This window comes from Pelophylax lessonae, assembly GCF_965119305.1.
Source record: "Pelophylax lessonae genome assembly, chromosome: 1".
Classification (NCBI taxonomy): domain Eukaryota; kingdom Metazoa; phylum Chordata; class Amphibia; order Anura; family Ranidae; genus Pelophylax; species Pelophylax lessonae.
The window spans coordinates 212,651,722-212,664,746 of record NC_138768.1 but is presented as its reverse complement, the minus strand read 5'-3'; the positions used below and the strand labels follow the sequence as shown (position 1 = coordinate 212,664,746).

Here is a 13,025-nt window from a genome sequence, read left to right as displayed (position 1 = left end):
GTGCCATTCTACACATCTCTAAGGTAAAAGATAGAGTGTTATCATAAAGAAATATGCAACTATATTTCAAGCAGGATAGTTTAAATTCCAATTTATAATTGGAAAGATAGTTCAATAAATGATCTTGTTAAGCAACTACTTGTTTATTTTTTAAGCAACCCTTTGCTGTTGATACAGAAACCATTTATTTTATTTACATTATTTCTTTTGTCGCTACTTGTTTGAACCGAAATATAATTTTTTGGCATTTGACAAGACATCCAATTAAGCAAGACTCAGAGTGTCCAGCCTTGATTATGCCTCACCAGCATGTGTGACATGTAGTAGTTATACATGGACTATTTAAGAGCACAACCCTGCTGCCATTCCACCCACTGGCCTTAAGGTTCATTAAACCTCATGAGCGGCAGTGAAGAGTACACTTCTCCTGATTCATTTTTCCTAAACACAGTGGAAAGCATCTGAAGAGGGACATGACATTTTCAGGGCTTGACAATGCACTAGGCAAAACTGTCAAGCAAAGATGTATGCTTCCGGAGCATTGTGTATAATGTTCAATAAGCCCTAAAGATAGTATAGGTGGCCTCTCCATCGACTGCTCAGGTGTATAGCCAGGAACAGCCAGGGCTCGAGTGCTCTTGAAATACCTGTGTAAGCCTGTTCATAACATTTTTCTGCAGCCTATTGATCTTTGATAACTTTATTTACAATATTAGTTTGTAGTTTTTTTCTATAGGTTTACAAATTTCTGATGTTGTTTTAATCTCCTGAAACTTTTACATATTTGTATGTATGTACTGCATGTTATCCTTTTTTTTTCTTTGCATAAACTTGTAACATGTATATAGTGTCTCCTCTACAAAGAAAATGTAAAGGCTTCTGGTAAATATTAAATTCAATGTGAGTTTATAGTTTTTTTTTGGAAAATTGATCCAGGCAATATCTGATTGCCTCTTGGGGGATTAGAAAGGATTTTTTTCCCTGCTTGAGCAAATTGGATAATGCTTTATTTGTTTTTTTGCTGCCTTCCTCTGGATCAACTGTGGGTATAGGAGTGTGTACATGGAGGTTTTCTATCTGTGTGTGTGTGTGTGTTTTTTTTTTGTTTTTTTTTAACTGGATGGACTTTTCAACTGGATGGTCTCTTTTTTTCAACCAGATTAACTATGTAACTATGCAAACTAATGTTTTATAGTTGGTTTTCTATATATTTGAAATTTTGGTTATACAAACATTAAATCATTGTTATGTACAGTAGTTGACCCTGGATTCACAGAGCATGATGGGAATTCTAAAGAGTGAGATTGCTGCACTGAAGGGGATCTCAGGACTAACTTTTTTTTTTTTTTTTTAAAAAGCATGAATTGCCACCAGGGAGGGACATTTTCACCCTTGACCCCTAGAGTAACAATTCTTTTTTTCAGATCCTCAGAGAGTTCTTTGCCATGAGGTGCCATGTTGAACTTCCAGCGACCAGTATGAGAGATTGAGAGCGATAACACCAAGGTGTTAACACACCTGTATCCATTCACACCTGAGACCTTGTAGCACTAATGAGTCACATGGGAGGAAAAATGGCTAATTGGGCCCAATTCGGACATTTTCACTTAGGGGTGTACTCACTTTTGTTGCCAGCGGTTTGGACAATAATGACTGTGTATTGAGTTGTTTTGAGGGGACAGCAAATTTACACTGTTATACAAGCTGTACACTCACTCCTTTACATTGTGGCAAAGTGTAATTTCTTTAGTGTTGTCACATGAAAAGATATAATAAAATATTTACAAAAATGTGAAGGGTGTACTCACTGATACTGTATATATACACACACTATATTGTCAAAAATATTGGGATTCCTGCCTTTACACGCACATGAGCTTTAATGGCATCCCAGTCTTAGTTCGTACGGTTCAATATTAAGTTGGCCCACCCTTTGCAGCTATAACAGACCTAACTCTTCTGGGAAGTCTGTTCACAAGATTTAGGAGTGTGTCTATAGGAATGTTTGACCATTCTTCCAGAAGTGCTTTTTCTGACGCCAGGCACTGATTGTGGACGAGAAGGCCTGGCTCACAGTCTCCGCTCTAATTCATCTCAAATATGTTCTATCAAGTTGAGGTCAGGACTTTGTGCAGGCCAGTCGAGTTCCTCCACCCCAAACTCGCTCATCCATGTATTTATGGACCTTACTTTGTGCACTGGTGCACAGTCATGTTTGAACAGGAAGGGGCCATTCACAAACTGTTCCCACAAAGTTGGGAGCATGAAATTGTCCAAAATGTTACTGTATGCTGATGCCTTAAGACAGGGATCCTCAAACTACGACCTTCCAGCTGTTGCGGAACTACACATCCCATGAGGCATTGTAAAACTCTGACATTCACAGACATGACTAGGCTTGATGGGTATTGTTGTTCCTGAACAGCTGGAGGGCCATAGTTTGATGACCCTTGCCTTAAGAGTTCCCTTCACTGGAACTAAGGGGACAAGCGCAACCCCTAAAAAACAACCACACACCATAACACCCCCCCCCCCCCACCGAATGATTTGGATCAGTGGACAAAGCAAGGTTCATAAAGACATGGGGTGGAGGAAGTTTGGGGTGGAGGAACTTTGACTGGCTGAATTCCTTCTTAAACAAATATTGTTTCAGTGCAGTATTGTGTGACAGTTTGCTAAATATTCAATCTATCCAGTCTAATCAGCTTTCGTACATCTATGTCAAGGCATCTTAACATGTTTCCTTTACTTTCCTTTCCAAAACAAATAAAAGTGAGCCTAAGTAAACCAACTAAAGGGAAGTAAGGTATGGTTAAACAGAGTTATGCAGGATGTTCTGTGTACTTTCACGTGTTGTCTATTTAACCTGTTAAACTGAACTCCAGACACAAATTAATATGTACTAAGCTACAGAAAGATGAAAAAGATAGGTTTGTATCAGTTGGTAAGTACTATAGTCTCTGTGCAAATCACCTAGTTGTAAGGATTCACACACTACCTGCAATTTTGATCACCTATCTCTGCTGTAAGGCTCATATTTTTGTTGAACTGATCTTCTCTCTACTTCCTGGAAATCCAACATAGCAGCTCCATAACATAGTCTCACAGTTAGGGGTTTGGCTCAGGAACCACTAGCTATAACAATAGAGAGTTTTACCCTGGTGAATGATACAGGCTATCCCAAAACCAGGGTCTAAGCACTAACTAGTCTTCCTCAAAGCGCCTGATGGTGGAGATGGGTTTCAATCCATGATAGTGCCAGGTCACAGTCTTTAGGGTTGCCCCACCAAGAGTTGAGCAAGCTGGTCTCCAGTAGCAGATGGAGCTGGTAGGGTTTAAGCAGAAGCATAGCCAGTAAACAAGCCAAAGGTTTGCAACAAGTGGTTACATATTGGGGTCAAGTGTAAACATAGTTGAGAAACATCCCAAAAGTCAGTAACCAATGGTTGCAGATTGGGATCAAGCGGAAGCGTAGTGGAGGAACAAGCAAAAGGACAGTAATGAGTGGTAGTGAAGACAGCAGCAGGAGCAAAAGGAGCAAGATACTGGTTGGAGAAACAATAATCTGACAAACAGGAAGTGGGAGATACATGGCTTGAATCAGGAAGTCCATGGGAGGAGAAAAGGGTTTGAGGTTCACAAAAAACAAGACACAAAGCAAGGTTGTCCAAGAAATCAGGGAGGGAGCTGTCCAGCATCTCAGGTGGCACAGCAAGATAAAACACACACAGACACCACAGAGATTACAGGGTCAGATCCAGATCCTAACACATAGAAAACGTTAGGCCAAGGTCTTCCCAGCAGCACTATATTTACAATGGCTTTACTAAACTTCATTGTCAAATACTAATGTAGGGTATAGTATTTTGATAAAATCTTTTTTGGAATTTTTGTGAAGGAAGCAGTGGGCTGTAGTCAGACTATCTGTACTTCAACAAGAATGATCTCTAAGCGCAGATTGTTTTTAATTGCTGCTTGAGCTTGCTCCAACAGTGCTAGAGAGGTGTATGAATGCTTAATGACCTAAACAATCAGCAGGCTTGCGGCTCCTGACAATGCATGCTGGGAAAACATTTGTATACCTCTTATTCTGCTTTGTCTCTTGTCGGATTCTGTCCTGTAAGGATAACTACATGAAAGGTCAGTCTCACTCCCCAAGCACTTTGGTCTAGGGGATGGAAAGAAGCAGGGTCTCTATGGGAGGAATTCCTTAAGATACTGGCTCCTGAAATCTAAAAAGTGCCTGGCCTATTTAGGAAACAAGCTGTAAATGTCCCCACCCAAAAAAATGTGATGAGTCACTGGTGGAGTGGAAAGTATACACAGGAACTTTTCCATGTTGCCCTGCCTTGAAACATTAAGACTAAGATACCACTTGAATCTCAATTGTCAAGGAATAAAGCTGTGTGTAGGTCCAGCCAGCAGAGTCTGTGTTCAGAAGGTGCAAGAAACGTTGTCAGAAATAAGAAATTAAGAAGGGAATTAGGAGCCTAGCCTAATGTTTAGGATTCATCTTTTAGGAATATCCTGATACCCATCTCACCCTCCTTCCCGTATTGCAACCTGCAATTAGGGATGGGCGAACGGTTTGGCCCGAGCATGAGTTCAGGCTAAATGTTGCCTGTTCGCCCGTTCAACGAACACCTGAATTATTGGGGTGTTTGACCGTTTGTTCGGCCCGCCGAATGACCACAATGCACTGCGCCACCGTACAGTGTATTGGAAGCCCTGATTGGATGAAGCAATAAAAGCTTTTCCCAATCAGAGCACAGAGCACTGTCAGAGCAATTATTGGAGAAAGTTATGATGAATCTATCCAATTATAGCTCATTGCTCTTAGTCCTACCCCACATTATAAAAGTAGTCTTTCAATAGTGTGATATCAATGTGGAGAGAGATAGAACAGTGCTCTGTTCAGCGCTACTAGAGAGTTAGAATGCTATTGTGTGCAATTTTTATTCTATTGTCAATGTAGAATATCAGTTTAGTGTGAATCTAAGTGATAGTTCAGTCAATGTGAGTGTCATGTGACCGTTCATTTTTACTTTAGTGTCACTTTAGTGTGAATCTAGTGATAGTTCAGTCAGTGTGAGCGTAGTGACCTGACCATTCATTTTTACTTTAGTGTCAATTTGTTTTGTCAGGGCAGGTTTACTGTAATATAGTTCAGTGCGTTAGTGCACGTTTAACAAAGTGTATTTCTGTGCATTACGTGCCGTTTAATGCAGTATACTTCTGTGCGTTAGTGCACGTTTAACACAGTATATTTCAGTGTGTTACGCGCTGTGTAGCGCAGTATATTTCTGTGCAATATTGCACGTTTAACGCAGTATATTTCTGTGCGTTAGTGCACGTTTAATGCAGTATATTTCAGTGCTTTATGTGCTGGTTAATGCAGTATATTTCTGTGCGTTCATGCACGTTTAACGCAGTATATTTCAGTGCGTTACGTGCCATTTAGCGCAGTATATTTCTGTGCTATACTGCACGTTTAACGCAGTATATTTCAATGCATTAGTGCATGCTTAACGCATTGTTTTTCAGTGCGTTACGTGGCGTTTAAAGCAGTATATTTCTGTGCGTTAGTGCATGTTTAATGCAGTATATTTCAGTGCGTTATGTACCGTTTAACACAGTATGTTTCTGTGTGTTACCGCACGTTTATTACAGTATATTTCTGTGGGTTAGTGCACGTTGAACGCAGTATTTTTCTGTTCATTAGTGCAGTTTTACTGCAGTATATTGTAGTGTGATGGTGGAGTGTGTCTGTGTAGTGATTACTCAAGTTAAAGTGCAACAAACACCACTTTCCCTTGATTAAAGTGCATTCACATACATATTTCCACATCTTTATTACATTTTGGTAATAAGCACCTTCCCATCATATCTGGGAAGCCAAAAAAGAGGGACAGATGTTCCCATGGCACTGTGAGGGGGCCAGCAGCGTATGTGTCCACAGGCAAAGGTGTATGTGGTCAGTCCGCAGGCAGGGCATAATTTCCTCTGTTTAGTGATGTTGCCCATGCTATCCAAGCACAGCTAGCAGATGAGGTAATGGACTGGTTTACTAAACCATTCTCATCCTCCTCATCCTCTGTCATCCAAGCAGAGACTAGTGCCCAGTACACTGTAGCTGCCAGAATGGCTAAATATGCCTCCTTGTCCACAGCTATTCCTGCCATAGCCCCAGCATCAGGCATGGAGGAGTCAGCTGAGTTATTTGAAGGTAGGAACATGAGCCTACAGAGAGGGGAGAACACTAGTACACAAATTGGCAGTCATGTTCCCCCAGCCGCAGCATATTGCAGCCTTGGTGTCGGATAGAGCAGAGGAGGAAAGTGAGGGGGAGGCACAACCCAAACGAGACAGCCATCATGGAAGGGTAAAGAGGAGCCCCCCTATTCCATCACATTGTGGAGCTGTTATCTCCTTGCACCCTTCTCACAGCTCAACTGTCTGGGCCTTTTTTGCACATGTGCAGCCGATTGCACTGTTGCAATTCGCAAACTTTGTCTTAAGCACATTAAGCGTGGCAAAAACACCAGCCATTTGGGTACCACATGCTTGACAAAGCATTTAACCTCCCACCACTCAGCCTGTTGGCAAAAGCACCTGAAAGCCACACAAAAGGGACACAATTCTGTTCCTCCTCCTTACTCACCTTAGTCTACCCCCTATACCTCATGACCTCTCAGCAGCCTCCACTGACAGCACATCTGCCAGTAGCAAACCACCAGCTGTAGACTATAGCCGGCAAATTTCTCTGCCCCATCTGCTGCAAATACAGTCACTGCCACCCACATGTCCAGCGTCTAAATGCAAGCTTGTCAAAGCTGCTGGCTTTACAACTTCTGCCTTTCCATCTGGTAGGTTCTGCCCCCTTGTGCGAATTTGCAGAATGTGCTGTACCACAATGGCAGGTTCCCAATCAGTATTATTTATTTTAACGTAAGGCCATTCCAGCTGTGTACCATCACATGGAAAGCATTGTTGTGGCATCATTGGGCAGGTTAGTCAGCCGCAAAGTCCACATTACTGCTGGCACATGGTCCAGCAAGCACAATCAGGGATGCTACATTTCATTCACAGCACACTGGGTAACTCTGCTTGCAATTCGGAAGGATACAGGACAGAGCTCAGTGCTGCAGCTTGTTCTGCTGCCACATCTCCATAATAGCTAGTGGCGATGATGTGAGATTTGTTGGCCCTACCCCCTCCTCCTCCTCCATGCCCTCTTCTGCTGAATATTCTTACAAGCCACAAGTACCCCCTAAGCATTCAAGGGGCTATTCAATGAGTCAGGCTAAAAGGTGCCATGCAGTGCTTCAGTTGGTGTATCTAGGGGACAGGAACCACATCGGAGCAAAGATTCTTGCTGGTGGTTAACGCCACACCAGTTGGAGCCAGGAATGGTGGTGTGCAATGATGGCACAAACCTCCTGTCTGCCGTTAGACAGGGAAAGTTGACACATGTGCCATGCCTGGCACATGTCCTCAATTTCGTGGAGCAGCATTTCCTAAATAGGTACCAAGGGTTGGAAGATCTGCTAAAGCAGGCCAGAAGAGTCTGTAGTCATTTCAGGTGATCATACACAGCAAAGGCTTGGTTTTGTAAAATGCCCACCAGAACTCGACTTTGGCAATGCTGCAGCAGCTGCACATGCAGCAGAGGGCCGTCAACGAGTGCTTGTGTGAGCATGGCACAATGACAGCCTCAGTTTCCCCAAGCCAATGGCTGCTGAAAAAGGATGCATGCACTGTACTGTCACCATTTGAGGAGGACAATGCATGCATCAGTGACACAATCCCTGTTGTGTTCCTGCTGGAGCAGACTCTGCGTGGCATTATGGTCAGGGCACTGGAGGCAGAGCAGTGGGAGGAAGAGAAGGATTTTCTTTCCTCTCAAGGCCCGCTTCATCCAGACACTATTCTTCCTACGCCACAGAACACACAAGAGGAGAGGGAGGAGGATTCTGGCAGTTTTGGAGGCATTGAAGCAGAGGAAGACATACGTCAACCCTCAACAGATGGTTTTCCATCCCCAGAACCCTTGGCAGTAGTATGTGGCAACTCATCAGGGGATAGACATAGTCAGGTGTGCAGCATCATCACTGTGCGACACCCAGGCAGCAGGCAAGTGATGATGCAATTAGAGTTTATAAGAGGCAGCAGTCTGCACATGTTCAAGATTTCTGCCAACAGGAGGGCAAGGTAAGACCTTGACAGAAGCCCCTGATGCCAGTGTCACTAACTTAGTGTTTTTGGGATGTGGAATCTCTGCAAGTCTTCTACACCGCCTACTATTGTGGGTGTTGATTTCATCTGGAAGAATTTTTTTTGGCATAGGTTTCATGGGCACAATTAACACCCAAAGACCAATTTGTTGCGCACCTGTTTGACAGGTGCATGTTATTTAAATTTTTGACAGCAAGGCCAATTCTTACTTTCATCCTAGTGCACTACATTGTGGACAAATCAAAGAAAGCTTGCAGGGAACATTTTTTTGGCTTTATAAATGCAATTATTTCTGCAGCAGCTTCTATACACAGTAAAGATGTGCCACTTTACAGGCAGACCAAGGGACCCCCAGGCACTATATTGAAAGGTGTTTTTTGCATTTTTTTTTGTTATTTCTCATTTTGATGCTTTCACCTTAAGCATCATTACATCAGTGCTCATTTAAAAAAAAAAAAAAATTACAAACTTTTTTTTCATTGATACATGTCCCCCATACCATTGTATGCCCAATTACTTGTGTAGAACCCTCCTAGGTAGGTGCTAGGTGGATAAAAGCTTAGCAGCTCCATCTGCTTATCAGGTGAGTCTGATTGTTAGTTTTGCCTGTTGCATGTGTCCATGTGTGATGTATCTGGTCTGAGGGAGTGTCCCCACTGTATCCAATGGGGAGCCTGTTGGACAGTGGAGGAAACCCAGCCAGTAACACACAGGCTTTTATGACTATCCCAGTGGGTTGGCACAACATTGGTGCATCCTGGGATATGTTATAAAAGCCACGGGCACCTGTGACAGGGTGTCTTTGGGCGGGAAGCCAGGTACAGCTGTCTCTCCTCCTGTTTGTATGGAAGGTGGTCACAGGTGGTCGGCCTAGTGGACCAGAAGTGTGGTGCTGAGCCAGGAGGTCCAGTGGATGCTGACAAGTGGAGCTGAAGGCAGAGCAGCCTTGGGAAAAACAGTGTCTGTGAGTACAGGGAAGCTTGCCAGGGGTCTGCTCAGGAAGGGGACTGGTCCAGTGAGGGTCAGTGGACAGGAGCTAGCCTGTCCTGCACAGAGCCCTGACCTCAATCCAGTAGAACACCTTTTGGATCAATTAGAGGGGAGACTGCGAGCCAGGCCTTCTTGTCCACATCAGTGCCTATTTTCACAAATGCACTTCTGGAAGAATGGTCAAACATTCCCATAGCACATTCCTAAACCTTGTGGACAGCCTTCCCAGAAGAGTTGAAGCTATTATAGTTGCAAAGGGTGGGTCAACTCAATATTGAACCCTACGGACTAAGACTGTGATGCCATTAAAGTTTATGTGCGTATAAAGGCAGGTGCCCAAATGCTTTTGGTAATATAGTGTATATCAAGTTATTTTTTGATGTATGTGTCCTGCTGTGGAGATTTTTCCTCACTTCCTGTTTGGGGACACAACAAGACTGGGCAAAACTATACATACACTTTAATTCTTCTCCCTGCTATGTACAGATCCATATAGAGTTTAACATAAAGAGAAAGGGCTCTTTCACAAGGGCATTCCGATCAGATCCGCCTGTCAGTTTTTTAGACGGATCTGATCGGATGCCCCATTCAGCCCTATGGAGCAGCGGATGTCAGCGGTGACATGTCCGCTGACACTCGCTGCCATCCGCATCTGATCCTGTCCGTGAAATCCGGACGGATGGAAACCCTATATTCCATCCGTCCAGGGGATCGGATCGGATGAGAGCGGATAAGCGGTCCGCTCTCATCCGATTCCCCATAGAGAGCAGCGGGAGCTGTGACACCTCCCTCTCCGCACTGCAAGCGGAGACGGAGCTGTCATCCGCCGGCTCAGCGGGGATCGGCGGATCGATCCCCGCTGAGCAGCACGGATCCGCCTACGGAGGCAGACCGTGTGAAAGAGCCCAAAAGCAAATGCTGTGTTCAGATGCTCAAGATGTTCATTCAAAACCAGAGTCTTGGGCACACTGTATAAAATGCTTATTTGTAATATATAAAGTTATGAATTAGTAAAAAGAACTTTACAATCAGATTTAAAATATGGATTTAAATTTTTTAAATAAGAGACTTAAATAAAAAAGGAAAGTTTCCCTTTAAGTTAATTTGAGCTGATGTCTCCCACACTACTCTTTGGGGAGCCAACTCATAATGTGCTGTCTGGCCGACAAGCATGTTGAGTTGCAACATAATTATCTAAGGACCTGAGCCTGACGGATGGGATGATCAAAAGCCCTTGTGTGTGTCCTGCTGTGACCCCTTGTCATTGTCAGTGTTTTATACACAAATGCACACCATCATATATTTTACTGAGAGCTCTTTTCTTTTTTGCAGACCTTATACAGCATACTGTCTATATGTCTTTTTGATGATACACATTTTAAACTAGCAGTTAATCAGGGGAATATTATCTCCATCTACCCAATCTGTCTATCTTAAATTATTCACATAGCAGGTCCATGAACTCCCTTCAACCTGCAGAATTCTCATACTACCCCTAATAGATACTCTTGGGAGTTGCACACACATTCCTGTAATTAGAAATGGATCTGTCATATTCAGCATTATGTGTTTCATACAGCACTGTTCTGGCCGGGGATGAGATTTTAAATTAGATTTTCAGACGTAATGAACAATGATTCTTCATACTTCTATCATGTCAGTCAGCTTCTAATCCTCTTATAAGTGATTGTTACTGCTAAAACATTAGATCACATTTTTACTATGCTGAATTGTTTGAGGTCTTTTATTAGGTAAGTCATGTTCAAGCTGCAGAATAATACAAGCATTCTGTGAAAAGCCTCTGCTATGAAATTTTATTTTTAATTTTATTGGCTAAGCCCCCGGTTTGACTGGGAAGGATGTTATTACCAAACGCTGCAGCCGCTTAATGGAGGATTTAACCTTTCGCAAAAAATAAAAAAATGCACCCATCTTGAAAAAAATCAAGAATGTGCATATATTATTTATTTTGCATCTGAGCCTTCAAAGTATTGAAAAGATGGCCAGGATCACAGGAGCAATACCCTGGTTCCTGTAGGCTCTTCCTACAGCTTAGGTCCATACTGAGGTATGACATTTCAGTTACAGATCTGGAGGAAGTATCAATGGAATACAAGTGTGGTGACATCTCTGCACCTGTGCTCCGTTAAGAACTACAGTCCCTATACTGTGGTGCCAGACAAGGCTACCATGCCAAATTCAGGAGCAAGCAGAGAGAAGAGCCCCTGAATGAAGTTCAGGGGGAGTTTGAGGGTGGGGGCTGTGGACTCTAACCTTGTTTGCTACACCCCAAACACTTATCAAGAACCCAGGTCTCAGGCATTGAGAAGTCTCTTATTAGGTGAGTCATGTTCAAGCTGCAAAATAATTCAAGTATTCTGTGCAAAGCGTCTTCTGTGATTTTTTTTATTTTTAACTTTATTGGTCAAGCCCCCGGTTTGACTGGGAAGCATGTTATTAACAAACGTTGCAGCCGCTTAAAGGATAATTTAACCTGTAGAAAAAAATAAAAAATGCACCTATCTAGAAAAAAGCAAGGATGTGAATATATTTTTTCCATCTGAGCCTTCAAAGTATTGAAACCATAACCAGTGGGTCACAGGTGCAATACTCTGGTTCCTGTAGGCTCTTCCTTCAGCTCGGTCCATACTGAGGTATGGACTTTCAGTTACAGATCTGGAGGAATTATCAATGGAATACAAGTGTGGTGACATCTCTGCACTTGTTCTCCATTGAGAACTACAGTCCCTATACTGCAGTGCCAGACAAGACTACCCTGCCAAATTCAGGAGCAAGCAGAGAGGATTCTGTAAGTTAAGGGGGAGTTTGAGGTTGGGGGCTGTGGACTCTAACCATGTTTGCTACACTACACCCCAAACACTTTTTAAGAACCCAGGTCTCAGACATTGAGAAGGTACTCTCTGCCATTTAGATCAGTGGTCCTCAACTCCGGTCCTCAGGGCCCACTAACAGGCCAGATTTTAAGTATTACCTTGGGGAGATGCAGACTAGAGTAATGTAATCACTGAGCAGCAAATGATATCACCTGGGATGTATTTCAGTTATGTTGCAAACCTGGCCTGTTAGTGGGCCCTGAGGACCAAGGTTGGGGACCAGGGATTCAGATGACCCTCAGTTTTTACTAAAGGGCCTAATTTGTACCAAGAAGAAATCCCCTCTAATCATTTCACCACCTGCTTTTTCTATTCAGTCAAGATAGGATACATCTATCGATTTATGGTTTGAACACAAACTTCCTGCTTTAATATCTAATTGGAAACCACAGAGATATCCAGCTTATAAAAGAAAGTGGCATACAAATAGTTACAAACTTACAACAGATCTTCATTTTACTAGGGTATAATCTAATCAAGAGAAATACTTTCCGTAAAGTAATACCTAGCACACACTGTGTCATTTACATTGGCCCTTCTTTTACTGTATATAGATGATGGCAGTGTAATTATTTTATTTGGAAAAAAAAAAAAAACAACATCTAAATACCCTTTTCCTAATCAATATAAAGCTATCACGTGACCCAGCTCTTTCCCTGCCTGTCTGCAGGGAAACATAAGCAGGATAAGATTCTAGTCCTCTGATGCTGGTCATCTGGTCGTCTGTTAAAAAAAAAAAAACAGTCTTTGGAATACAGAGTAAAAATAAATAATTAATATCAATATACTGTTTTAAATTGTCATACAAATATAAATTTTAAATCAAATTTTTTTTTTTTTTTTGACAATAACATGGTGTGAACGGATTTCTGCCAGTCACACGCTGTGTCATACCCCTCCAGAATA

The 13,025-nt window shown here is 42.6% G+C and overlaps 1 protein-coding gene across 1 annotated transcript in view; it reads left to right on the top strand.

The window, feature by feature from the left end:
• The window catches only part of CCDC60 (coiled-coil domain containing 60), a 344,461-nt gene that overhangs the window by 275,550 nt on the left and 55,886 nt on the right, over nt 1-13,025 (top strand). The gene's annotated exons all lie outside the window — the stretch shown is intronic.